Below are 25,548 nucleotides of genomic sequence, written 5' to 3'. Positions count from 1 at the left end.
TGCTTGCAACCTGACCCACATATTGTTTTCTTTGTTAATGACCAGAATGCTGATGGCAGTTACACTAGATGAAAACCCTTTCCCTCCTCCCACACTACAAAGTACTTCTCTACAGCACTATCATTCCGAGATCCATGTTTAGTTGCAAGGTCTTTTAAAAAAGCAGCCACCCTGGGAATTGCGTTAGTGAAAGCCAAGGGGTGTGACGCCATTCAACAATGCCTGATATTCTGTTTGCCTCAGCTGATACTTAACAGTCCAGCGGTTAGAAGATGGAAAATAATTATTCAGTCTAGCTGGGAGATAGGGTGATAAAAGGAAACTTGGGGCTGCTGATTAAATTGTTTATTTAAGCACAAGCTCAGATATGTCTTCAGCATAATGTGCTGTAGGAAGAAGATAGGGATCTGTCCTCACCAAGAGACACCTTTGCTCCCTCCCACAGCGGCTTCTCTGCAGCAGCGTGCTGCGTCTTTGTTCCCTGCTTGGCTCGGGATTTTGAAGACTTTGTGAAGCTGGGATTGGGCGGAATGACAGAATGGTACAGCTCTTTGTCCCAGCTCTGCGTTTTGCAGAAGAGGAAGCTGAGGTCAGGAAGACGTTGAGACAGTGCTGGCAAGGGCAGAGAATGTTCTGGAGTCTGTGTCCCTTGATTTCTTGCTCTCTTGTTCTCTACATTGTCTCGCATTCATCCAAGTGTGTGCCTCCTTTACAAGACAGGTTTTGCCTTTTATTCCTTCTGGCTCTTTTCTGCGTTCTTCTCCCCCAGGCTTGAGACCAAAAATCAGCTTTCTTTCATCTCCTTTGTTCATTGTCGTTCTTTATTTTCTTCTTCCTTCTCTGTGTTAGAACATACATAGTTTGTAAATAATACATAATTTAAACCTTCAGTCTACCCATGCTTTAAGCATGTGCAAGCCCAATTTCTTAGGAAGGTACTAGATCTGTGGTCAGCAAACTACAGCTCGCAGACCATATGTAGCCTGGCCCTGTTTTGGTAAATAAAATTTTATTGAAACATGGCCACCCTCTTTCATTTATATATCAGTTACAGGTGCTTTCATGCTACAGTGGCAGAGCTGAGTAGTTGCAGCAGAGGTTGAATGGCACACAAAGTCTAATGTTTTTAATATCTGGCCCTTAAGGGAAAAATTTGCCAATCCCTGCACTAGACAAAGAGATCATGCATTTAATTCTAATTTGGGTCATTCCTGTCCCCAGACATCTCAGGCCTAACTTTTCTGCCTGCAGAATAACAAAAGAGCTGAGTCATGTTTATCCTGAACCACTGACCTGAAGCAATGTCCTGTCTTCCCGGCTCACTAATGAGGAAGGAAAGAAACTTATGAGATGGGTGCTCCCAATGTTTCCTTCAGGCAATCTGTAGATGTCGCAGGTGAGAAAACTTGAGGCCTGAGGTGAAAGTCACTGTGGTGACTCTGTACCAGAATAGTTAACCTGGAATGATGTTTTCCACAATTTGTTTCCTCTCCTTCTCTGGTTGGAGTTGGCCAGGAGAAACTGGTGGGCAATTTGAAGGCAGATGTGAAGGGGCAGCCATTCCTCCGATCTGAGGGTTGGGAGGAGGTCTGGTGGGCACTGTTGCAGCTCACACATACCATCACTGAACTATGGGCTCAGCTATGGGCCCCTCCAGTGCCCACCAGGCCTCCACCCTGGGCTTCTCAGAGTCCTGGGGCTGGCGTGTGAGCTGCCACAATGTGGAGGACACCAGTCTAGCACGCAGGTTGCCTGCACAGGTGAAGTTGGAGATGGTGAGAAACTGCTGCAATTCCTATCAGTCCAGGGGGGCTCTAGTTTGTCCTTCTTCCAAGTTTGTCCTTGTTCTCTCCTACTTCACATCCATCACCCCTTGCTGACTGCCAACTCTACCATCTTCAGGCTCAATACCAGATGTGCATCTACAGACACACACAGACTGCTTAATCAGCTCCTGCATCTATGGAGGGCTCCTTTTCTACCCAAAGGCCCTTGTTTTAGAACTTCATCATGGTTTCTGCTTCCCTGATCAAACCCTAAAAGATACCATGACACAGTCTTGGAGCAGAACACAGGTCCCCAGGCTTCAAGGACAGCAAGCTTCTGCTTCTGGTGTCATCTCTGCTTAGAGACTCTCTCTACATGGTGCAATGTACTAGTGTTGATAAATGCTGAAAATCCAATGAGGAAGTTCTGGACCAGGACATCTTTGCTGTCTGTAGCCAATAACTCATCATCAACATGCCTGAGTCACCCCTTGAATCCAATCTCATGTTGTGCAGGGTAGGCTCTGTGTGCATGCTTCTGAACCAGGGCATTTGAGTACATAAGTATGACAGACGCTGAATCCATCCTGGATGCTTGGGTGAGAGAGCCTGAGCAAAACCAGATGAGTCCAGGAAGCAGTTCATTCTTTCCAGAGGCTTCTGTACTTTCTATGTGGGAAAAGGTTGTGGGTGAATGCCAGAAAAACTTATTTAATCATTCTCTGTGTGGCAAGATAAGGGAAGAGAGAGGGTGTGTGTCACCTCTGCAGTGAGACTGGGGGAGTTGGTGAGACCTACCTTCAAGTCACCATCCCTCTCTCCACATGTCCCCAACCCCATGATGCTTCCAGCTACAAGTTGCAGCATTGGAAGCCCTGCTAAGATGATGGTGGCAGGAGACAGTGTGGGAGACCCTGTGGTATTAGGTCCCCAACACTTCATCACAGAGAGGATTCCACAGCTGTCAGTCTTAAGGCACTCCCATGGCTGTTTGGAGGTCTGAGGCCTGGCTAATCTTTAGAGCCGTGGTCACTGAAGTGCAGGCGATCCAAGGAGCCAGGGAGGGAGGGGGTTTGGGTATCACCCCTAGTTGCTTATTAACTAAATGGGACTCTATCTGAGATTAGGTGTTAGTTAATGGAGAACCAGCCCATGAGCCTCTAGAGGTGACTGAGATTGAAACCAAACAGAGCAGGCTAATGGGGCATTGTGTATGCGGTGGGGCACCTGCTGCCATGTTCTGTGATTCTCTATTGCACCAAGGGCCTGCCCAGACACCCTCAGTCTCTCTATTTGGGCTCCACTGGCTTCTGTGGTGCACTTTGGCTCTGCCAGACATGCTTTGCCTTTGGGACATTTGCATTCACTGTCCCCTCTACCCAGATCCCTCTTATCCCAGAAAGCCTGAAGGCAGGGCTCACTGTCAGTCCTTCATGTCTTTGATCAAAGTCATCTCAGTGAGGCCTTCCCTGACCAACAGACTCTATAGAAATCACAATACCCTGTATCCCTCTCCCTTGGGTGTTCTCATTATAGCAGAATTTCCTTCTACTGTGCTATACAGATGCATCATGAGCATAGAGCTTCACTAGGGCACAGATGTGCTCTGTCAGTGCTCTGCTGTATCCAAGTGGTGGCACGTAGTGGGCAGTTTTTGAGACCTTTGTCTTGCCTACTCCTCCGGGTACCATTAGTTTTGTATTAAAGCTTGGCAGGCTTTGCTGTGAATTGCGCCCCCTAGAATTGAGAAGCCGGTGGAACAGAGCCCAGTATTTGTTGGAAGGAGGCTGCAGGCTCTCTGCTTCCCTTCTCCACCCACAGGCCTCTCTAAAATCCTTTCAGCAGCTTCCAATTCTAAACCTTCTCATAGTCTCAACCTTCCCTGTGTCAGAATGGGGAAGCAGGCATGAAGAGGCAGGCTGATTTTGTTTGTTTTCGGTTTATGTCCAAACTTGGACATCTCATTTCTGAGAGAAGTGAGAAAGGCACTTGATAAGCTGTCTGCAGCAGTTTCTCCTGAGGGGTCTGCCAAAAACTGCATTGGATTTCAAGGTCTGGTGTGCTTCGCCTCTTCAGGTAAGCTTGTTTATAAAGAGGAAACATTTGTGCCGCTCAGCGGATTTGAGAGACCCGGTGGGAATGGCTGTTTGTCTTTTGATCACAAAGCTTGGGGTTTGGCTCCAAGGCTGAAGGTCTTGGGGCCTCTTTATCTCCTCCCCCCGGGGGGCCTTTAATCCTCTTCTGACATTCCTTTGGCTCTTGGGGTGCCTGGAGAGTTGGGGGGAGGGGGCACTTGCAGGTGGACAAAGATTCCCCAGCCTCATCAGAGTGTCTGTCCTTACTGTGACCTCCCACCAGGGATTGTGGTTCCTTTTGAGATCAGTTCCAGATCCTAACCTCTCCCTCCCCTTTGTCCTACAAACAACCAAAAGGAAGGGAAAACAAAGCCACCTACCCTCCAAGAAAACCCAGGAAACATTTCTTTTGAGGAGTGAATCGTTTGTGTTTGTAGCCCCATCTTATCACTTGCCGTTTATGGAATCTGAGAGGCAAAGCGAGGTGAAGGGTCGCAGTGTACAATTTGCTCATTTTATAGGCAAGGACACTGTGATCCACAGGGTTCTGAGGCCCATCCAAATCACATGGCTCCTCCGTAAAGGCTGTGGGGCCAGCCCCCGCTCCATTGTGTGACCCCCTCAGGCGGTTTTCAGGGCGCTCCACAGCCCTGTGCAATGTGAGCTGCCCATGCCTATGCTTGGTCCCCCGCGAGAGAGGCAGTTTTCTTTGAATCGGCATGCATGCCACGCAGTGTTCCCCACAGGGGGACATATTGAGAAAATGAAATTCAAATCACCCCTCTGGTACGCTTTTCACTCCCTCTCCTGATAACACACAAAGAGAAGCCGATTCTGTAGGTGAGCAGGTGGGCGTTTACAGGGCCAGGTGGTGAGGCCAGCAAGGCCACCTGGGCTTTTTGCCTGTCCCAGGTGCTTCTGACAGGAGCCCAGCTTAGGCCTGAGGGCAAGGCGAGCCTCCATCCAAGACTTTGAACTTTACGGGTCTCTTGCCTCCCCAAGGAGCTGAACAGCCTCTCGGGGTACATGGCTGCACCCACAGCCCACTCCCTCCCTTGGCACAAAACCAAATGAACACCTGGGTGTTGGGTGACCTCAGGAGACTGTGAACCAATTCTGAACCTTATTTCTCAAGTCATACAGCTTCACAGTGGATTGTGTGAAGTCACTCTTTAAAACATAAATAAAAAGTCCTTAGCTCAGTGAAGTGATTTTACTCATGCAGAAAAACAGAAAGGTAAAAGATGAAACTCTGAGAACAAACCTTTGTGCTCTCTGGGTCTCTTGGAAAAAGAGGGCAGGCAGAGCTTGTGTGCACGAGGCAGGAGCTGCTTGTGCAGAAATGGAAATGCTCCCCCATCTTTCCTTCCACACTAAGTTGCTTCATTATATTTTCAGGCGAGCGAGTCATGGGTTCCTGGTGCGCGGTGCTGTCTTTTTCAATTAATGCTTTTCACAGAAGTTCAGCTTTTAAACATCTCCCCCTCTCTTCCCAGGTCTGTTACATTTCCCAGAATGGTTCCCAGCGCTGGAGATAATTCCTTTTCGGAGAACCTACATTTCTCACCTGCTGATTGCAATTAGCCACTGCCAGCTGGGGCCTGGTGTGCAGCTGAAAAGCTAACAAGAAGGGGAGACCACGCGGAACCCAGACAGGGCAGAGGAGGTGCATAAATAAGGAATGGTGCCCATGTTCATGAGGGGCTCCTGTGAATTTGAGGCTTCCTGACCCTCTACATAGTCCTCCCTCTTCTGACTCTGTCCTGCCTACCCCTCCCCCCTCTTTTGTCTCTGGGTTTGTAGCCTACACTTTACATCACAGTCACGATTTTACCACTAAGTACATTTTGTTAGGCAATAAACAGCCTTGGGAGAAAAATGAAATCCGACTAGGACTTCTGTTCCAATAATGTTTGTGATCTGTGGTGGATTCAGGCAGGCCCTGTATGTGGATCTTAGAGCCTACCTTCACCACGCGGGCTGCCAGAGCTTAGAGAAGCCTTGGAGACCCCTAACCTTACACCCTCATTTTGTGGATGAGAGCATAGACTTGCAGAGGGAAAAAAAAGGATGATCTAAAGTCTTAGAGGAAAGTTGTAGGACTGGGTAAAGTTCATGTGTCCTGATCTCTAGCTCAGGGCTCTAACCACTGAACTACCTTGCCTTTGACTATAATGGGCAGTACAGCTGAAGAGTCTGAGAGAAAAGAGTTTGGGAGGAGATTGCCCACAATTAGAATTCAATCTCTTGAGCAATGTAGTCTCCAACTCAGGGCAATATTTCTTGCTTTCTTCATGGCTCAGTCCTGGCCTCTGGGCCTGGCCATCCAGGGTTGATGCCTCCATTTTTGTGGCTCACAGCCACTGACCAGAATCCTCTGCCTGCCCACTCTGTAAGGGAAGTGTGCTTGGCCTTTGGGGCTCTCTTGCATTTGCGGTACAGGCAACCATGGGAATAGACACCAAACCAGGGGAAACGAGCAGCCACCCCTGAGCACTCAGGATAGTGTGAATGGAAGGAGACCAGCCTCATGAAGTCTGTGGCTTCTGGTGCAACCTTACGTGCTTAGTGGGGTTGGGCTAAATCCTTTCCAACCTGCTCCACTCAGAAGATGGGACATTCCCTCTTCCCAATTCACCTTCTCCCAGGGGAGGCTGCCTTATTTAAGATTTAGGCTCAAGGCTTCCAGGCAGCAGGCAATAATGAAAAGAACCTGGGCTTCAATGAGAAATGTAATTGTGTTGTATACCTAAAATGTACCAACAAAAGAATTTAACAAAAAAAAGAATTAAACATGAAAAGTGAAAGTGTTAGGTTAGTGCACATTACATATGAAAATATATTTGTTATCCAGCAGTCAGACAAAAATGCCTAAAATTTCTAAATTACAGTATTAAGAAAAAATGTTTAAAAAAAAAAAGAACCTGGGCTTTGGTCTTTAACCTCAGCTCTGTTCTTTGGCAGGCATGTATCTCAGCCTCTGTTTTCCCATCCATAACGTAGAAACTCATAGTGCCTATCAGTCTATTTTCTACTTGGTATAACAAAATACCTGAGGTTGCGTACTTTATAAAGAAAAGAGGTTTATTTAGCTCACGGTTCTGGGGATCCAGGAGCATGATTCTGGCTTCTGCTCAGATCTGGTGAGGGCCTTGTGATGGATGGCTTTTTTTTTTTTTTGGTACGGGGGATCGAACTTGGGTCCTTGCACTTGTGCAGCAGGCGGTGAAACCACTGAGCTAAATCCCTAGCCCAATGGCTGGTATCATAATGATGGGAATGTGTGTGGAAAGGGTCACATGCAAGACACTCTAGTTGAACCTAACCAGGGTCCCATGAGAACTACATTAATCCCTTCTGAAGGCAGCATCCTCAATGTCCTAACCACCTTCTGCTAGGCCCTACTTCTTAAAGCTATACCACCTTGATACTGCTACTGGGAACTAAGCTTCCAGTACATGAAACTTTGGGAGACAAATCCCATTCAAACCATAGAGGGCCAGGGAAAGAGACATAGGTATAAATAGATTCTCTGTAGGTGTTCACTTTCCTTCCCTCTAGTAATAACTTAATTTTACTGATGAGGAAACCAAAAACAAGGGAAAGAAAACTACTCTCCCAAAGCCACAGGCTCTTTGATTGCTTCTAGTCCCCTATTTTGTCTCCTGTGAGACATTCAGGAAATAAATCCCGATGAGCTCTATGAATACAAAGTCCATTCTTCCACCAGAAGGGGATTCTACATGCTGGTAAATGTTTAACAAATACCGGGGTAGGGGAGGGGGGAGTCAGGGAGGGAAGGGGAGGAGAAAGGTCTAATTTGCAGTGTTGTTGATTTTTATTGAAAGATAATTATGTATCCACATACAATGGTAAGAAATAATACAAAGAAATCTGCTTGTACATTTCATTCAGTTTCCTCCAATGTTAACACTTCACAATGCCATAGTACAACCTCACAAGCATATTGACTTGACATAATCCACTGATGGTTAGACTTTCCCAGTTTTACTTGTGTATGTATTTGTATATTTAGCTCTATGAAATTTTATCACATGGGTAGGTTCCTGTGCCTGTCCCTACAAGTGAGGATACAGAACAGGCCGGCCAGGTGGCATGCACCTGTAATCTCAGCACCCTGGAGGCTGAGACTGGAGAATCACTATTCAAGCCTAACTTGGGAAACTTAGCAATTTAATGAGACCCTGGCTTAAAACACACACACACACACACACACACACACACACACACACAAATTAACAAGGGCTGTGGATGTAGCTCAGTGGGAAGGCCCTGGGTTCAACCCCAGTACTCCCCCCAAAATACGGATTAGTTCCATCATGACAAGGACCACTTTGTTGCTAACTCCACCTCCTTCCTTCTCTAGCTTGACCTATGCTTAACCCTTGACAACCCCTAATCTTTCCTGTATTTCTAAAATTTTTCAATTCAAAATCATACAGTACATATGATTCATATAGTATGTAGCCCTTTGAGATTGGCTTTTTTTTCACTCAGCATAATCTATCAAATTTCATTCAAGTTGTTGTGTGCATCAATAGTTTATTCCTTTTTATTATTAAGTATTATTCCATGCTATGGATATTACACAGTTTAACTATCCATTTGCTAAAGGACATTGTTTACAGACTTAGGCTTTTATGTATACTACTATGAAATTTCGTATACATAATTTTCTGTGAACATAAATTTTCATTTCCTTGGAAACCGCACTAGCCAAAGAATGCAATTGTTACGTTGTATGATAGTTGTAGTTTCGGGGTTTTTTTTCCTTGACAGTGGGGATTCACACTGAGCAATATGCCCAGCTCTTTTTTATTTTTTATTTTGAGACAAGGTCTCATTAAGTTGCAAAATTGCGTAGGCTGGGCTTGAACTTACAATCCACTTGCCTTGGTCTTGCACAGTGCTGGAATTACAGGAATGTGCCACCATGCCCAGCAAGAGTTCTTTATACATATATCATAAATACTAGTCCTTTGTGTCAAATATGTGATTTGCAACCTTCCCATCAGTACATTGCCTTTTCAGCCTCACAACAGGGTGTTTCACCAAGCAAAAGTTGTTTGGATGAGGTCTAATTTATCCATTTTTCATTCTACTGATTGTGTTTTGGGTGTCAAGTCTAGTAATTTTGTGCTTAGCTCTCTATCACACAAATTTTCTGTTTTCTCCTAAGCGTTTATGTTATATTTTCATGCTTCACTTTAACTAACTTTATGATCCCTCCCTTTTTATTTGATGGGAATAGAACCCAAGGCCTCATACATATAGGAGAAATGCTCTACCACTGTTCTACATCTCCTACACCCCAATCCCTAGGCATCTGTGAGCCATCTTTAGCTAATTTTTCTATAAGCTATAAGGTTTAGGTTAAGTAACCTTGACCTAACCTTTTCTTTTCTATCTCTTTTCTTTCTTTCTTTTCCCTATAGATGTCAAATTTTTCTAGCATTATTTCTTGAAAATTTATTCTTTCTCCATTAAATTATTTTTGGACCTTAATCAAAATTTAGTAGGGTATATTTGTATGTGTCTTTTTCTGGATTCTCTGTTCTGTTCCATTGATCTGTGTCTATTTTTACACCAATTTGTCTTTCAATTCTCACTATAGAACATATAACAAAACAACTTTCATAAAGGTGACAATTAAAGAGGAAATAATTAAAAACTATAGGAAAAATATTTTAAAAGTGCATTAGGAAGTCAAAACTACTAATTTAGAAATTACAATTAATAATTTATTGTGATTTTTATTATACTAAGTAAATGTTTATTTTCATAAATGAAAATAAAATAAAACTTAAAAAGTTAGTAGAGAAGTTCCTCCCATTTTATCATTTTTTTCTTAATATTGTCTTGGCTGTCCTAGGGCTTGTGCCTTTCCACATAAATTTTTAAAGTTTGTCTAGATCTACAAAAAATCTTGCTGGGATTTTGACTGGAATTGCATTAAACTTATGTAACAATTTCAAGAAAATTGACATCTTTATTATACTGAGTCTTCTAATCCACTATTGGATTGTTTCTCCATTTATTAGGTCTTTGTTTGTTCTTTTTAAATTAATTTTATTGGTACATTTTAGGTATACAATATAATGACATTCATCATTGAAAATTTGCACCTTTACATAGTCTCTCTTGGTTCTTATTTTTCCCCCTTCCCCTGCCCTCCCTTCAACCCCTCCACCCCTCCCTATTTACAAATATTTTGTTTCCATTTTTCATTTTCTCATATTAATTCCATTCCCTTCTTTCCTTTCCCCTACCCCTCCCACTTCCCCTTCCCCTTTAGACCTTGTTTCCTATTTCACATTATCTATTATACCTTTTAGTCCTTACTTACACTTTCAGTTTCTCACACTAGAGAAACTATTAGGTATTTACACATGTGTGTCCTCTTTATTTCACTTACAAGTATCGCCTCAATGTGCATCCATTTAGCTATAAATGTCTCAAATTTCTCATTTTTTATGGCTGAGTAGTACTCCATTTTATAAAAATGAACCACATTTTCTTTATCCAGTCTCCAGTTGGTGGGCACTTGGGTTGTTTCCAAATTTTAACTATTACAAATTGTGCTGCTGTGAACATGGGTGCACATATATCACTGTGGTATGATTCTTTTAATTCATTTAGGTCTTTGTTTTTATATCATCATTTTGTGATGTTCAGCATACAGATTTGGAAATGTCTTGTAAGTATATACTTAAGAATTTCTTACAACATAGGGTTCCTACAAATGTTTTGTAAAGTACATACCTAAGATTGTAAGTATTTACAATCACCTTGAGTTATTGTAAATGGTATTATTATTTGTCTTTGTCTATTTCATTTTTTTTTTGTATCAGGGATCAAACTCAGATCCTTGCCCTTGCGAGGCAGGTGGCGGAACTACTGAGCTAAATCCCCGGCCCTGTCTATTTCATTTTTAATTATTTTTTATTAGTACATGTTTGTAGTACACAATGTTTACATTCCTTGTGGGAAGTTGGTACATGTACATAACATATCTTAATTCTTTTCTTTTTTTTCCATTAAGTTTATTGATACATTTTAGATATAAAATAGTTACATTCATCATTGGGATCTTGTACTTTACATGATGTATCTTGGTTGTTATTTTTTCCCCTTCCCCTGCCCTCCCTTCACCCCCTCCACCCTTCTCTATTTGCAAAGACTTTGTTTCCATTTTTTTCCTTTTCTCATATTTTTTCTTTTCCCGTCTTTCCTTTCCCCTACCCCTCCCACTTCCCCTACTCCTTTAGACCTTTTCTTCCTATTACACAATATTAATTATACATTTTTAAAATTACAGTATCAACATCTAGGAGACATTACCACAGATTTTACAGAATTTAAAAGGATATAGAAAGCATATTTTTAAAATCCTTTTTGAAATAAACTTGACAACTTCTAAGAAGTGCCTTGGAAGACAAATTAATAAAACTGACTCTGGAGGAAATATAAAATTTGAATAGCACTTGTTAAAGAAAGTATATTCCTAGCTTGAAAACCTATCTATATGACAACAACAGGCTCATATATATTTTAACTGATGACTTATATCAAACATTTAAAGCAGAAAAAAAGAAGGAACAATTCTGCCCTCATTTTAGGAAATCAACATTGTGCTAATCCTAAAACTGGATAAATATAATAGAAGAAAAAAGTATGAACATAGATAGAAATTTGTTTAACAAAACAAACTGTTAGAAGTCAGATCTGGCAGTTTGTAGAAAGTGGTTTTATTATAGGGATAGCAGTGTTGGTTCAGCATTGGAAGATCCACCCCCAAAAGTCATCATTTTAACAGAGGAAAGGACAAAGCCATATGATCCTCTCAGTAGTTGCAGAAAAAGTATTGGACTAAATTCTACAGCTGTTCATGGTAAAAAGCTATCAGGAGACTAGAAGTAGAACAGAACCTTCTCAACAGATAAGACATGCACTCCATACTTCAGCAAAAATGCCTTATATGAATGGAAAAGATACAATGCTTTCTCCCTAAGGTGGGGAACATGGGCAGATATGTGTACTCTGCATCTGCCCATTAAACTTTAAAACATAGGCCCAAACCAAAATAGCCTGGCCATAAAATGACACAATTAGGATAGGACTGGCAAGGTAGAAGTAAAATCTTTATATGTAGATGAAATGATCATCTACAGAGAAAATACTAAGAAATCTCTAGGAGCCCCTAGAACTTGTATTTGAATTTAGCAGAATTAGAAAACACAAGGTATATATAAAAATTCAGTTCTGTGTATACTTGCTATAAATGAAGAATTGGATATTGAAATTTAAAAGTTATGTAGGAGTACAAAGGACCTAGAAAAGAAAAAAGAAAAAAAAAACAGTGTTGGAAGACATTTATTACCTAATTCTTTTTTTGTTTTTTTGTTTTTGGTACTGGGGATCGAACACAGGACCTTGCGTTTGCGAGGCAGGCAGCAGAACCACTCAGCTAAATCCCTAGCCCTTATTACCTAATTTTAAGACTTCCTCTAAAGCTACAGTAATCAAAGCAGTGTTGGTATAAGGAAAGACATGTAGATCATTGGAATAAAACAGAAAATCTGAAAATAGAACCACACATATATGGTCCACTGAGTTTTGAAAGATTATTTATCATTAACATTTTATAGAAAATAAACTCATCTCAAGAGCAGAGACAAAGATAGTGTTTTCAGCAAATGGTACTAGAACACCTGTTATCTGTATGTAAAAAATTAACCTCAACCCTTTATTTCCATACATAAAGAACTTGAAAGGATCTATGAACCTAAATATGAAAGACTAAAACTATAAAACTGTAAGAAGAAATTATAAGGGAAAATATTCATGAATTTAGAATAGGCAAAAATTTCCTAGGACACAAAAACATGATGTATAAAAGAAAAAAATTGATAAATGAGATTCTATCAAAATTTAGAACTTTAAATGACATCGTTAAGAAAATGAAAAGTAGTCCTTAAGCAGACCATATTTATAATACATATAACCTATGGCTAGAATATATAAAGAACTCTTACAGCTAATTAATAGACAACCCAATTAAAAAGTAGACCCAAGAAGATGATAAATAGCCAGTACAGCACAAGGAAAGGTGTGCAACATTAGAATCAGAAAAATACTAATCAGTACAGTAACAAGATTGAATTATACACTCATTAAGGAGATGAAGTTAAAAGTTTTAAAAGAACAGATGTCAGCTTAGGTGTGAAACAGTTAGAACTTTTGAATACTGCTAATGTGAATGTAAGATGATAAAACCATTTTGGAAAACAATATAGAAATTACTTGTATGACTGTTAAGAATCAACAGTTCTGTTCTTAAATTTTTACTTAAAGAGGAATGAAAACATATTGTTCACAATAGATTTGTACATATAAGTTGACTATCCCTTATCTGAAATTCTTGGGACTAGAAGTGTTTCAGATTTTAGTTTGAAATCCACTTGATCTGCAAAGAGGATAGCTACTCCTGCTTTTTTGAGGGTTCCTTTCACATGGAGTATTGTTTTCCACCCTTTAACTTTCAGTCTATGAGCTTCTTTTCGAATTAAGTGTGTTTCTTGTATGCAGCATATTGTTGGATCTTGCTTCTTGACTCATTCTGCCAGTCTATTTCTTTTGATTGGTGAATTGACACCATTAACATTGATGGTTATAACTGATCAGTATTGACTTATCATTGTCATGACTTTTTCTTTTTGTTGGATTCTCCCCCTCTGTGTTTAATTTCTTGTCACGCCCAATGGATTCATTCTGCTTTGCTTCCTGGGGTTGTGATCCTCATTGTCTTTTCCTAGGATATTGTGTAAAATTTTTTAGAGTTGGGCTGGGGATTTAGCTCAGTGGTTCTGCCACCTGCCTTGCAAGGGCAAGGTCCTGAGTTCGATCCCCGGTACCAAAAGAAAAAAATTTTTTTTGGAGTGCTGGTTTGGTATTCATGAAGTTCCTAAGGTGTTCTTTGTCATGAAAGTATCTTATTTCTCCATCAATTTTGAAAGATAGTTTTGCAGGGTACATCAATCTGGGTTGGAGGCTGTTTTCCTTTAGGGCTTGAAAGAGATCAGTCCAAGCTCTTCTTGCCTTAATGGTTTGTGTTGAGAAGTCTGCTATGATTCTGATGGGCTTTCCTTTGTATGTGATTTGTTTGTTTTCTTTAACTGCTTGTAGAAATTTTTTCTTCTGTTGGGTTTCTAGAATCTTAACTATTATATGCCTATGCATAGATTTTTTTTTGATCAAGGCTGGTTGGAGTCCTATATGCCTCACTTATCTGTATGTCAAGTTCTTTTCCCCTGCTTGGGAAGTTTTCTGCCATCACTTCTGTGAAAACATTTTTTATGTCATCTGCCCTCTCTCCTGTTTCTTCATTGACTATGATCAATCTTATGTTAGTCTTCTTTGCATCATCTAGCAGCTGCTGGATTGATTTCTTATGGTCCCTTACAATTTTAAAGAAAATTTTCTTTGCTTTGTCACTAATTGCAATCTTATCTTCTATATCTGAAATTCTGTCCTCACACTGGCTCATTCTGCTGCATAAACTTTCAATGAAGTTTTTAATCTTCTGGAAATGTGTCTGCATCTGTTTTATGGATTCCATTTGTTTCCTATGTTGGGATTCCATCATGTTCCTCAGCTTCTCTATTTTTTTTATCTGTGACCTCTCTAGATTTATTAGTCATGTCTTGTAATATGGGCACAATCTCCACGATTATGTGAGAAATTATTTCTGATTTCGTTTTTTCCAGATCCTCTTTTGTTGCCAGTTCAGGGAGTCCAGGTTGTTGCATATCAGATTGTTCCATCTCGTTTCCCTTTGGGGTTGCTGTAGGTGATCTGGAAGTCTGTTTTTGAGGCTTGTTTATGTGTCTTCTCATTTTCACGGGGGTGGGGGGTGCTGCTGGTGCCCGCATGGCTCGCCTCCTCTGCGCTGGGAGCTATGCTATGGCAGGCCGGGAGCCTCCTCCTGGGCACTGAGATTGGCTCACCTCCTCTGCCCTGGGAGCGGTGCTATGGTGGCCTGCCTTAATTCTTTTCTTTATCCTCTTTCCCTCTCCTCCCTCCCCATCCTACCATCTTTTGATCCCCTTCCCATTTCAGAAACATCTATCCCCTACTTCCTATAACCTATCTCTTATTTTGCTCCTTTTTATATTTTTCTTTTCTCATATAAAAGAAGTGATGTGATATTTATGAGGAAATAGTTCCAATAAACAAATCAGATCATATCAGATTAAAATGCTTCTGCACAGCAAGAGAAGCAACCAACAGAGTGAAAAGACAACCTGCAGAATGGGAAAAAATTATAACAGCTATTCCTCAGCTTCAGGACAAGTATCTAGAATACATAAATAACTCAAAAAAGTTAGATCCCCCAAAATAAAGGACCTTGTCAAAAAATGGACAAGTGAAACGATATTATGTTTTAATTTTGTTTTCCCCATGGTCATTGTTTGTATATAAAATGTATGGATCACATATCCTGCAACCTTACTGAACTCATTTCTTAGTTCTAGAATATTTTTCTGCTATATGCAGTGGAATTTTCTGTATACACAATCACATCATCTGCAAGTGGGGGAATTTTTCTTTTTGATCTTTATGCCTTTCTTTTCTTTTCCTTGAATATTTCACTAACAAGAACTTTCTATAATCTAGCCACTATGAGTGATGAAAATGAACATTCTTACTTTGTTCCCAATCTTAAAGAGAGAATGGTCTTTCACCAGTAATTTTGATGCTAGCTCTGGATTTCTTGTATATACTCTTTATTACTGTTCTCTTCTATTTATAACTTCCTGAGAATTTTTATCATGAAAAATGCTTCATTTTCAAGTGTTTGTTTTTCTAATTCTTCTGACATACTTTTTATTTTTTACTTGATGTGGTGGGTAGCATTGATTGATTTTTAAATGTCACATAACTAGAATATGCATAGCTAGAATAAATTCCACTTGATCCTGTCATGTAATTATTTGTACATATTATTGGATTTAGATTTGGCAAATTTTTTTTGTCTTTTTTGCTTTTGGGTACCAGGAATCGAACTCGGAACCTTGTACTTGGGAGGCAGGCAGCTGAACCACTAAGCTAAATCCCTGGCCCTAGATTTGGTAATGTTTTATTGAGAATTTTTGTTTCTAAGTTCATGGGGTCATATTGGCATGTAGTTTTTTGTATTGTGTTTTTCTACTCTTAGTATAAATATAAAATGGCCTCATAAAATGAGTTGAGATGTACTGCCTCTTCTACTTTCTGGGAAAGATTGGGTAAAATTGACAGTAATTATTTTAAGTGTTTGGTAAAAGTATCCATCTATTTGAACTTGGATATTTCTTTTTGGAGAACTTTACATTACAATTTTAATGTATTCAGTGATTATAGTAGTATATCAGGTGCCTATTTCACCTTGATTATGGTTTGCCAATTCATAGTGTTTGAGAAACTGGTTCTTTTCTTCCAAGTTGTCAAATGTATGAGTATAAAGTTATTCCTTGTATTCCTTCATTTTCCTTTTTAATAGCTGTAGGATGTTTAGTGACATCTCTTCCCTTCTTGATATTTGTGATTTGTACCTTTTCTCTTTGTATGTCAGTTTTGCTAGGGGTTTATTGATTTTATTGCTTCATCAAAAACCAGCTTTTTGTTTCATTGGCTATTTTGTGTGTTCTCAATTTCATTTATTTCTGCTCTTATTTTTTTATTATTTACTCTCATCTGCCTACTTTGACTTTATTTTGCTCTTATTTCTCTTGATTTTTGAGGTAGAAACTGATATCGGTGATTTGAGACCTTCTGGTTTTCTAAATGTATGCATTTAGTGTTATATGGTTCCCTTTCAGAAATGCTTTAGCTGCATCCCACAAATTTTGAGATGTTGCACTTTCATTTTAATGTTTTCTATGTATTTTTAAGTTTTCTTTGATATTTGCTCTTGAGTCCATGGATTGCTTAAAAGTATGTTGCACAATTTCTAATTGTTGAAAATTGTCTTAATGACTTTTGCTTTGATTGCTGTACTTGAATAACATACTCTGCATGATTTCAATACTTAGAAATGTTTAGAGGTTCATTTTATGATCCATAATATAATCTATCTTGATGAATGTTCCATGGTTGCTTGAAAAGAATTTGCATTCTGCTGATGTTCTCTAAATGTCAATTGATCCTGTTGGTCGATGGTGCTCTTCAGTTCTTCTCTGTCTTGGCTTTTTGTCTAGTTGTTCTATCAATTGCAAAGAATTTAGTATTAGAATTTCCAACTATGATTGTATATTCGTCAATTTTTTCCTTCAGCTTTATCAGTTTTTTTGTGTGTCTTTTGAAGCTCTGCGTCTTCTTGGGGAATTGATCTTTCTGTAATAATGTGATGCACCTCTTTCTTCCTAGTAAAAATGTTTTTGCTCTGACGCATACTCTGTCTGATATTACAACTAAGTTTATTTTTTAAAAGTTAATGTTTGCATTTATTCCTTTGTGTTCAATGTACCTATGTCATTGTGTTTGACATGAGATTATTTTAAAAAATATATAGTTGAGTCATGACATTTTATCTATAGAATCATATCTTTTGACTGGTGTATTCAGACCATTACCATTTAAAGTAACTATCAATCTATAGATTTAAGTCTTCCATTTTATTATTTGCTTTCTGGTTTTTTTTCTGTTTCCTATTTCTTTGTTTCTCTGTTCTTGCCTTTCTCTGTGTTACTTGAATATATTTTATGATTCCATTTTACTTTAATTAATTTTTAGTGTATAACTTGAATAATTTTCTTAGTGCCTGCTCTAGGTATCATAATACACATAGGTAAGTTATTATACTCTACTGGGTTCAGTGTTTTATTGCTATGAATTAAGGATTGCAGTCTTCTTTTTATGTCCCTTTACCCTTCTCACTTTTGAAGTATGATTGTCTCAGGTATTTTCTGTGTATTCATTAACACAAGATGCTGTTAGGATTTTTTCTTCAACCGTCAAATACAATTAAAGAAACTCATGAGAAAGAGTATACTCTTACTTACATTTGCCCTTATTCTTTCACACTGCCTTATTCTATTTTCTTTCTGAAGTTTGCATCTTTCTTTTGTAGTTTCCTTTCCACTCAGAAAGTTTCCGTTAGCCATTCTTTCAGGGTAAGTTTGCTAGGAATACATGCTTTTACTTTTCCTTTGTCTAAGAATGTCTTTATTTCTTCTTCATTCCTGAAGTATAGCTTCACCAGATTTAGAATTCACAGCTGACAGTTCTTTTCCTTCAGCACTTGAAAAAATTTATGCCACTTCTACTTGGCCTAAATGGTGTTCAGTGAGAAATCAGCTGTTGTTTGAACTGATGTACCCTTTAGGCAGTACACTGTTTCTCTCTGGTAAATTTTAAGACTTTTTTGCTTTGCTTTAATTTTCAGGTGTTTAATTATTATTTGTCTTTATATAAATTTATTTGAGTTTATCTCTTTGGGATTTACTCAGGTTGAATCTGCATGTTTAGGTGTTTTGCCAAATTTGAGGATTTTTCAACCATTATTTCTTCAAAGTGAAGAAGCTTATATTTGTTAGGTCCTACAATCTTTCTTCTATCCTTCTGGAACTCTGATGATATGAATCTAGATATTTTGTTTTTGTTGCATTGTTACCCCAAAGGTCACTAATTTTCTGTTCTTTTTTTTTTTTTACAGTGTAATTATTGTCATTCAGATTAAATAAATTTTATTACTTTTAAAATCAAACTTAACAATTCTCTCTCCAGTCATTTCCATTATACTCCCAGTCCATCTGGTGAGGGCTTTTAAATTTTTAATTATTGTATTTCAGTTTTGTAATTTCCATTTGGTATTTTTGTTAAATCTCTTTTCCTTACTGTGGTCATTTTTATTTATTTCAAACAAATTCATAATTATTTGCTGATGCTAGCTTATGGTGGCTGCTTTAAATTCTTTGTCAGATATTCTAAAATCTGACTCATCTTGTTACTGGCATCAGTTGATTATCTTTGTGGTTCAAGCTGTGATTTTCCTGGTTCTTAGTATAATAAATAATTTTGAACTGTATCTTGGACATTTAAGGTTTTATTTAGGAGACTATTTAAATCTTCCTTTCGGTAGTCATTTTCCTGGTTTTCATTTAGCTTGTAGGTTCTTTTTTACTTTTGTGGGCTGTAGTTCCAATGACAATTTAGTTGTATGAATCTTTGTGATAATATTCTGCTCTGCTTTATTCACTTGGCTCTGTTTGAGCTTCTGTTAGATCCTTGCTGGTGCCACTTTCAAGGGTGGAAGGTATTTCCCTGGGCTTCTCAGTGATGTTAAATGGGGAGTGGGGGATTCCAGACCTACAAGAAGAACATTTCCCCTGGCATGTTAACAGTCACCTTGTGACACTGGCTTCTCATTCTATTTCCATAGGTGCCTCTTGAGGAACGAAGAGCCCTCCTGTATACCTTTTGCCACTTAGTGAAGGACCAAGAGCCACAGAGTCTGGATGGCCTTTTGACATTAGGTGGAAGATCTGGAGACACTAGCACTGGCCACAAGGCCAACGGCTGGGAAACATGGAACCTGTTGTTGCCATTGATACTTGCATGAAGTATCTGTTGCTGACTGGTATGGGGTATGAGCTTCTCACTGGATAGGGTCTAAAGGAGGTTCCTGAAGCTGAGATAGGGAACCTAACCCACCCTCCTGTAGAATAATTTTACAGGTTTGCTGATTGCTGTTGGGGAAAAAGAATTTTCAAGACTGGTCAATAAGAGGCACGGGAAGGGTTTTATTAGGCAGAAATTAAAAGGTACACACTTAAAGAAATAGAGTGTGGTCCTCCAGAGGGAGAGGTATCGTATTTCCTGGAACAGGAAACACGTATTCTTCTCTTGAGGGGGTGGAAACCCTGGGAAAAGGTGGCTCACCCCTAGAAGGATAGTAGCCTAGTCTACTCAAATGGGCCCAGTTTTTTATTTTTTTTAAGGTAGATAATTTAAGTACTGTTTGGATTCCTTCAACCTGTTCCTTTATCTTAGGATCAGGCTCCTGCCCCTTATTTTCTCAATTAAGCCAATGTATGGACTTTCAGTATTTCTGAGGAATCTTGAGTGTGATGTGTCTGTAAAGAAAGGAGCCTAAATTTAACCAAGGGAATGCTGATGCAGATCACTTTGGTTGACTTTGACTGAGTCCAGATCGTCTAACTCAGGACCCACTTTTGCCCACTGCTATTGCTTGTTATGGGTCAAGGAATGAATAGACTTCCTGAGCTCTCTTTGTGTCACTGCTGCGAGTAGATTGGCCTACTACTGCCACTGGGCATGGGTCTCCCTGCTGAGTTTCTGCTGGCTTTGCCTCTTCCTGGTAAACAATAAAAAATTGAAAAACGGAAAACCCAGGGAACTGCTTACCACAGTGTTGTTCTTCAAATCCTGAGGTCCCAAGCCAGTTCATTTTCTTCCATCTGAGACTCAGAGGATTTTTTTTTTTAATTGTTTTCTGTTGAACTATTTCCCGGGTTTTTAACTAGCGGCCACTTTTTAAAAAATAAAAAAAACCAAAATTATTGCTCAGAACAGGCATCATTTCTGGGAGATGGATGTACATAAATTCATTTTATACAATTTGTTATACATTCCTGTGGGTTTGAAATACCAAAAAAAGGGCTGACTATAAGGTTATACCAGAAATAAACCAATTCTCATTGCCATTTCAGTCTCCCCTACTTTGATTTACTCTATTATATTTGTTTTGATCAACAAAGTAAGTGTTTGGTCAAGACTCATTAGGCAGAAATGATTTCAATCAATGCTAGTTTGGGGTGATCATCTGACAGAATAGATTAAAAAGGAAGCAAAGAAATTTAATGTAAATTTAGTCATTATGCCTGGGGACATAAGACTCACAGTTGCAAGAGTTAGATGTTGATATAAGCTCATTTTTTAAGGATCACTTTTAAAAGCAGTGCAATAAAGGTCTACTTTTGCAGATAATGAATATAACCCTAAAGGATGAATTTTCTAAAAAATTGCCTTAATGTGAGAATGGGAACTTGAAGCTTCAAATATTTCCAGTGGCAGCATCATACATAGATAAAAGTATGGATGGTTCAAACATGTCTGTATGATTACTAATAAAGTCACTGGTGTCAAAGATTAATGATGAGTTTAAATACAATTGCTTAATAAGAAAAAGGACAATAATTCAAAATTAATATTTTGTTTTATATAAAACAAAGTTTTAAATATGTGCATGTAACTTTATCAGAAAATTAAATATAAGCAGAACTTTTACTATTTCATTTGAGAGCGTATATATTTGATGTGACCGAAAATCTTTTAAAAATATATTAAATTGGAGGTTATGGTCTATTTGGTATAGACTAATATAGTTATTTTGGTACTTCAGCTGCCAAGGTAACTATAGCTGTGAAACTATCACCCAGATTTATGAAATATTAACCTCTTGTCACACTTGTCACATAATTTTTTAAAGAAATGAATTGTGTAGTCAAAGTCCTTTAGGTACCCCACTTCCATCCCTTTCTATCCTTCCTTTCCTAGAGTTTTAAAACATATAAATACTGTGTTGTATATGTAATTCTGCATTAATGGTATTTTTAACTTATTTTTATCATCTTATTTTGTGTTTTCTGTTTACCACACTTTGGTTTTTCTGGTGTTTTGAGGGATTGAAAAAATTCCCCTCTCCACCTGCTAGTTAGGAAGATACATATTGGTTTTGTCATGTTTTCCTATTTAGCCTTATATTTTCCAATGCATTCTTCAATTATAAATGCCTCTTCAAAGCCTAATCCAATTTAATACCTCTATTATCTCCCCCTCAAACAACTGGTGATTTTCTTATAATCTTTCTATTTTACTTATTACTCTATCTAGAATTTAAGTTCCATTGTTTTTAAATTACTTAATTTCTTTTAAAATTATGTAACTATTTAAATGGGTAATAGTTAATTGAATTTGCCATCCTAATATTATATATAAATTTTTTGGTTCACCGTTGTTTCTGATAGCTCATTCCTTCTCCTTGAGTTCATTTTTTTCGACTTTAGTTCATTTACTAAATACCTATGATTATTTTATTTTTGAAAATGTCTTTATTTTCCATACTGTTGAATGACATTTCAGCTGAGAGATCCAGGTTGACAAATTATTTTCCCTTAGCAGTTTGAATATTTCACTGTCTCTGGCATCTATTATAAATGAAAAATCTGTTGTAAATTTAATACTTTTTTCTTTGAAGATTATTTATTTTTTCATTCTAGCAACTTTAAAAAGTTTTCTCTTTGTCCGTGATGTTCTGAAATCTTATTACAATGGAAGTTTGGATTTGCTTTTATTCCTACTACTTGGAATTTGGCATGAATTTTAATAAATACAAATGCTTTCTGTCCTTCTCTAAATTGTGCTCTGGACTATTATAGATGTATGTAGAACATTTTGTTAGTCTCATTCTAAGTGCTCTTTCATTGTATGCTTTTATCTCATTGTGTTTTGTAAGTTTCACAAGACTATCTTTCAATTCACTAATTTTCTCTTTAATTAAGTCCAATCTAGAAACTGCCTTATGGTTGATTTGTTTATTGCTTTATTTTCATAATTATATTTTTGTTTCCAAGATTGCTAAATTGTTCTTTTCCATTAAAACTTGTTCTTATTTAATTTTAGCCATTTTGCCTACTTGGATTTCATAAAAATCTGTTTCTCTCCTCTACCATGTTATTTCTTTTTTTATCTCTTTAAGGATCTTAGATATACTAATATATTAATATTAATGTTGTTTTCCTATCAAAGCATCAGTTTTATTTCATGTATTTCTTTCCTAATTTCAAATTTTTTCAACCACCTTTCTTAATGCTTGTCTCTCCATGTCTTTGAGATTTTGGTTTTCAGGCATATATAGCATGAAGGCCGTTATCAGCATTCTTCTTCTTCTTTTTATGTGGCTACTTCTCCCCATCTGAGAGTTTTGGAGTTGCCTCCACCTGACTGATAGGTCTTTTTGTAGCTTATTAAAAATGAAAGACATCATTTTGACTTTATTTCCATGCCTTTATTTTCCCCTGACTTGCTTTTGACATTTTTTAGGTTAATTTATTATGTGAAATGTGTTTATAAAAAGTACTTTCAATTTTTCCTGGCTTTATTAGGAGTACAATATATAAATAAAGATAGATACATAAATAACACAATTACATTCCACCTACAGGTTTTTGTGGTTGGTAAGACATCAAATCTTTCTCAATTCAGCCCTCTATGTTTGTTTGCCAATACCAGATCTTCAGATAAACACTGAAAAATGTTTCTGACTGCTTTACCTCCTAGGTTTAGTCATGGGGTTTGCTGTTGTCTGTGGAGTTCCGAACTATCCTTTAATGCCCAAGTTATAAATAAAACCATACGGTTTTTATATTACCATTTTGATTATATAAAAAGAAAATGTTCTTTCAACAAATATGTATTGGGTGGTTTAGGATGTGTCAGGTACTGTAGTAGACACTGTACTTAGATAGATGAATGAGACAGGTTACTGCCTCTGATGAACCTCACATCTAGTGAGAGAGACAAGTTAAGAAGCAATTTCACATGGTGTCTCCAAATATTGAGGGATGGCCACCTGGAAATCAAACAGGGCATACTTAGGTAAAAGCTACCCAAACTGAACTTTGTAGGCCAGGTAGATTTTTACTAGATGAATAAAGAGGTAAGAGTGTATGTTTGACAAAGTAAACAACTGTACAAGGTGTGGCAGGAACTACTGTGTCTGTTCATAGCTGAAGAGGAGACATGAAGAGATCTAGGGGAGGAGAACTAAGAGATGAGACAAGAAAGGTGAACAGGGAGTCCATCGTGAAAGGTCTTGTGCACGCTGTTCTTGAGTGTGGATTTTTAATTGAAAGTAGTAATGACTCATTTAGAAATTTTAAGTACAAACATTAAGTGATTAGATTTGGATTTTAAGAATATTACTCTAGAGTGTGGGAACCTGGAGCTAGATACAGTTCATGATGATGATACGGATTCTGACAGCAAATAAGGGGTTGGGAAACATGTGATGGGTGGGAGAGATACTTAGGAGGCAGACAGAGATCTTTCTCTATGCCCCCCAAAACATCAATGATATGGAATTTCTTGAAAGAGTGCTCTCCTGATGTTTCCAGGATTTTCTTTGAAGATGCTCATTCCTATCAGGCAAGTTTAGATGCTGGGGTGCTTTGCCATTTGACCAAATTAATAGTGTTATTTTCCCTTCAGTTGAAACAAATGTTGGTAAAATTTGAGCAGTTTATGATAAACAGATGTTTGCTGTCTGAACAATGGTCCTGCTTGACACATGAATTGGTCACATCAGCTTCTTGTGGCTTTGAAATTTCCTTTGTCTATTCTAAAGGATTTGGCAATTTCTCTGCTTTCAATTGCACTGTTGGACATGAAATAAGGCAATCCTTTTGTTCGTATGTCGGAAGCAAAATACAACACAGCTTCAGCTACTTGTAGGTGCCTTCCTTTCTTGGGTCTTATAAAGTGCTTTGCTGTTTCTTCACAAGAAAATATGAAGTTGCTGCCATTCCTCCGATGATTAATATTTGCTTTGCTAATATCCAATTTATGTCCCATTGCTTGGTTTACATGCCTTTCTGTGTACATGATATGTTTTCATTTCAATGCTAAATCGTACTATAATCTTTCTGAAGACATTTTAAACAACAATTCAATTTAACATATGTAGTACCAGCAATGAATGCACGGATCTCAACTGAAGTGATGAAAATATGAATAACTATGGCCAACTTTATATATACAAGGGCAATGACAAGCATTTTAGGACTGCTGTCTAGCCTACAGCAATGTTAAAAAAAAAAAAAGACTTTGATTAGGCGGCAGGAGTCAGTGCCAGGACAAACCAAGCCAAAGCCAAGCCAGTTACAGCTGAGCTAAGAGGATCCGGGGCTATAGCATGAGAGAAGAAAAACCCATGTTTGGGCAGAGAGATGTTAAGAATGAGAACCTTACATAGGCTTAAGAGCAGGAAAAGGGAGGAGGAGAGCAGGACAGTTGTTTTCTGGAGACCTCTCAGCTTTAGAACATTGATAAATGCATTCATATACAGTCTACATACACACACACACACACACGTTCGTGTGTTTTAATCAGGCAGTTTTTACTTGAACGAGTTCAACTGGATTTCTGTGCTTGGAAACAAACAAAGACTCAAACATTTGTCTTTTAAGATGTGTTTCAGTTCAAGGGCTGACCTTGAGAAAGAGTCCAAAGAAGCTCATCTGAACCACAAAGGCAACTGCACTGGTTGGGTCAGTTTGAGGGATTCTAACTAAAGAAGAAACATGAATTTCACGCAGCTTAATACGAAGTGACACTCAAGCACATACCCTCTATAGGATTTCACCCATGACTAACAAGCCTTTTAATCATGGCAAGAAGACACGGAGATTTTGCAAACATGCTTTTGCAGAACCCACATTTGGTGTTCCTGACCCTGTTTTCTTGCCAGATTGTGAGAAGCACCTGCTCCTTTTCAAGCAGTTGTCAGATCAATATTTAATCAATTGCCTTTTGATATTTGGTAGCGCTGAATAAATGGGATGCCGATATTTCTGCTCAGAGCCGTTCCTCTGGTGTACCTCATTCCGTTTCTGTGAAAGCCTTCA

General features: G+C 38.3%; 1 long non-coding RNA gene across 1 annotated transcript in view; it reads left to right on the top strand.

Annotated features, from left to right (window-relative positions):
• The window catches only part of LOC110350256 (uncharacterized), a 127,376-nt gene extending 104,953 nt beyond the window's left edge, over positions 1-22,423 (top strand). Inside the window, exons 8-9 of the long non-coding RNA XR_015442434.1 lie at positions 5,338-5,507; positions 19,284-22,423. This is a non-coding gene — a long non-coding RNA (uncharacterized LOC110350256). The remainder of the gene's footprint in view (positions 1-5,337; positions 5,508-19,283) is intronic.
• The last annotated feature ends 3,125 nt before the right edge of the window (positions 22,424-25,548 follow it).

Source organism: Heterocephalus glaber, unplaced genomic scaffold, assembly GCF_053883595.1.
Source record: "Heterocephalus glaber isolate CG9 unplaced genomic scaffold, H.glaber_assembly_v1.0 deba00001547, whole genome shotgun sequence".
In the NCBI taxonomy this organism is placed as follows: Eukaryota; Metazoa; Chordata; class Mammalia; order Rodentia; family Bathyergidae; genus Heterocephalus; species Heterocephalus glaber.
This window is presented reverse-complemented; position numbering and strand designations above follow the sequence as displayed.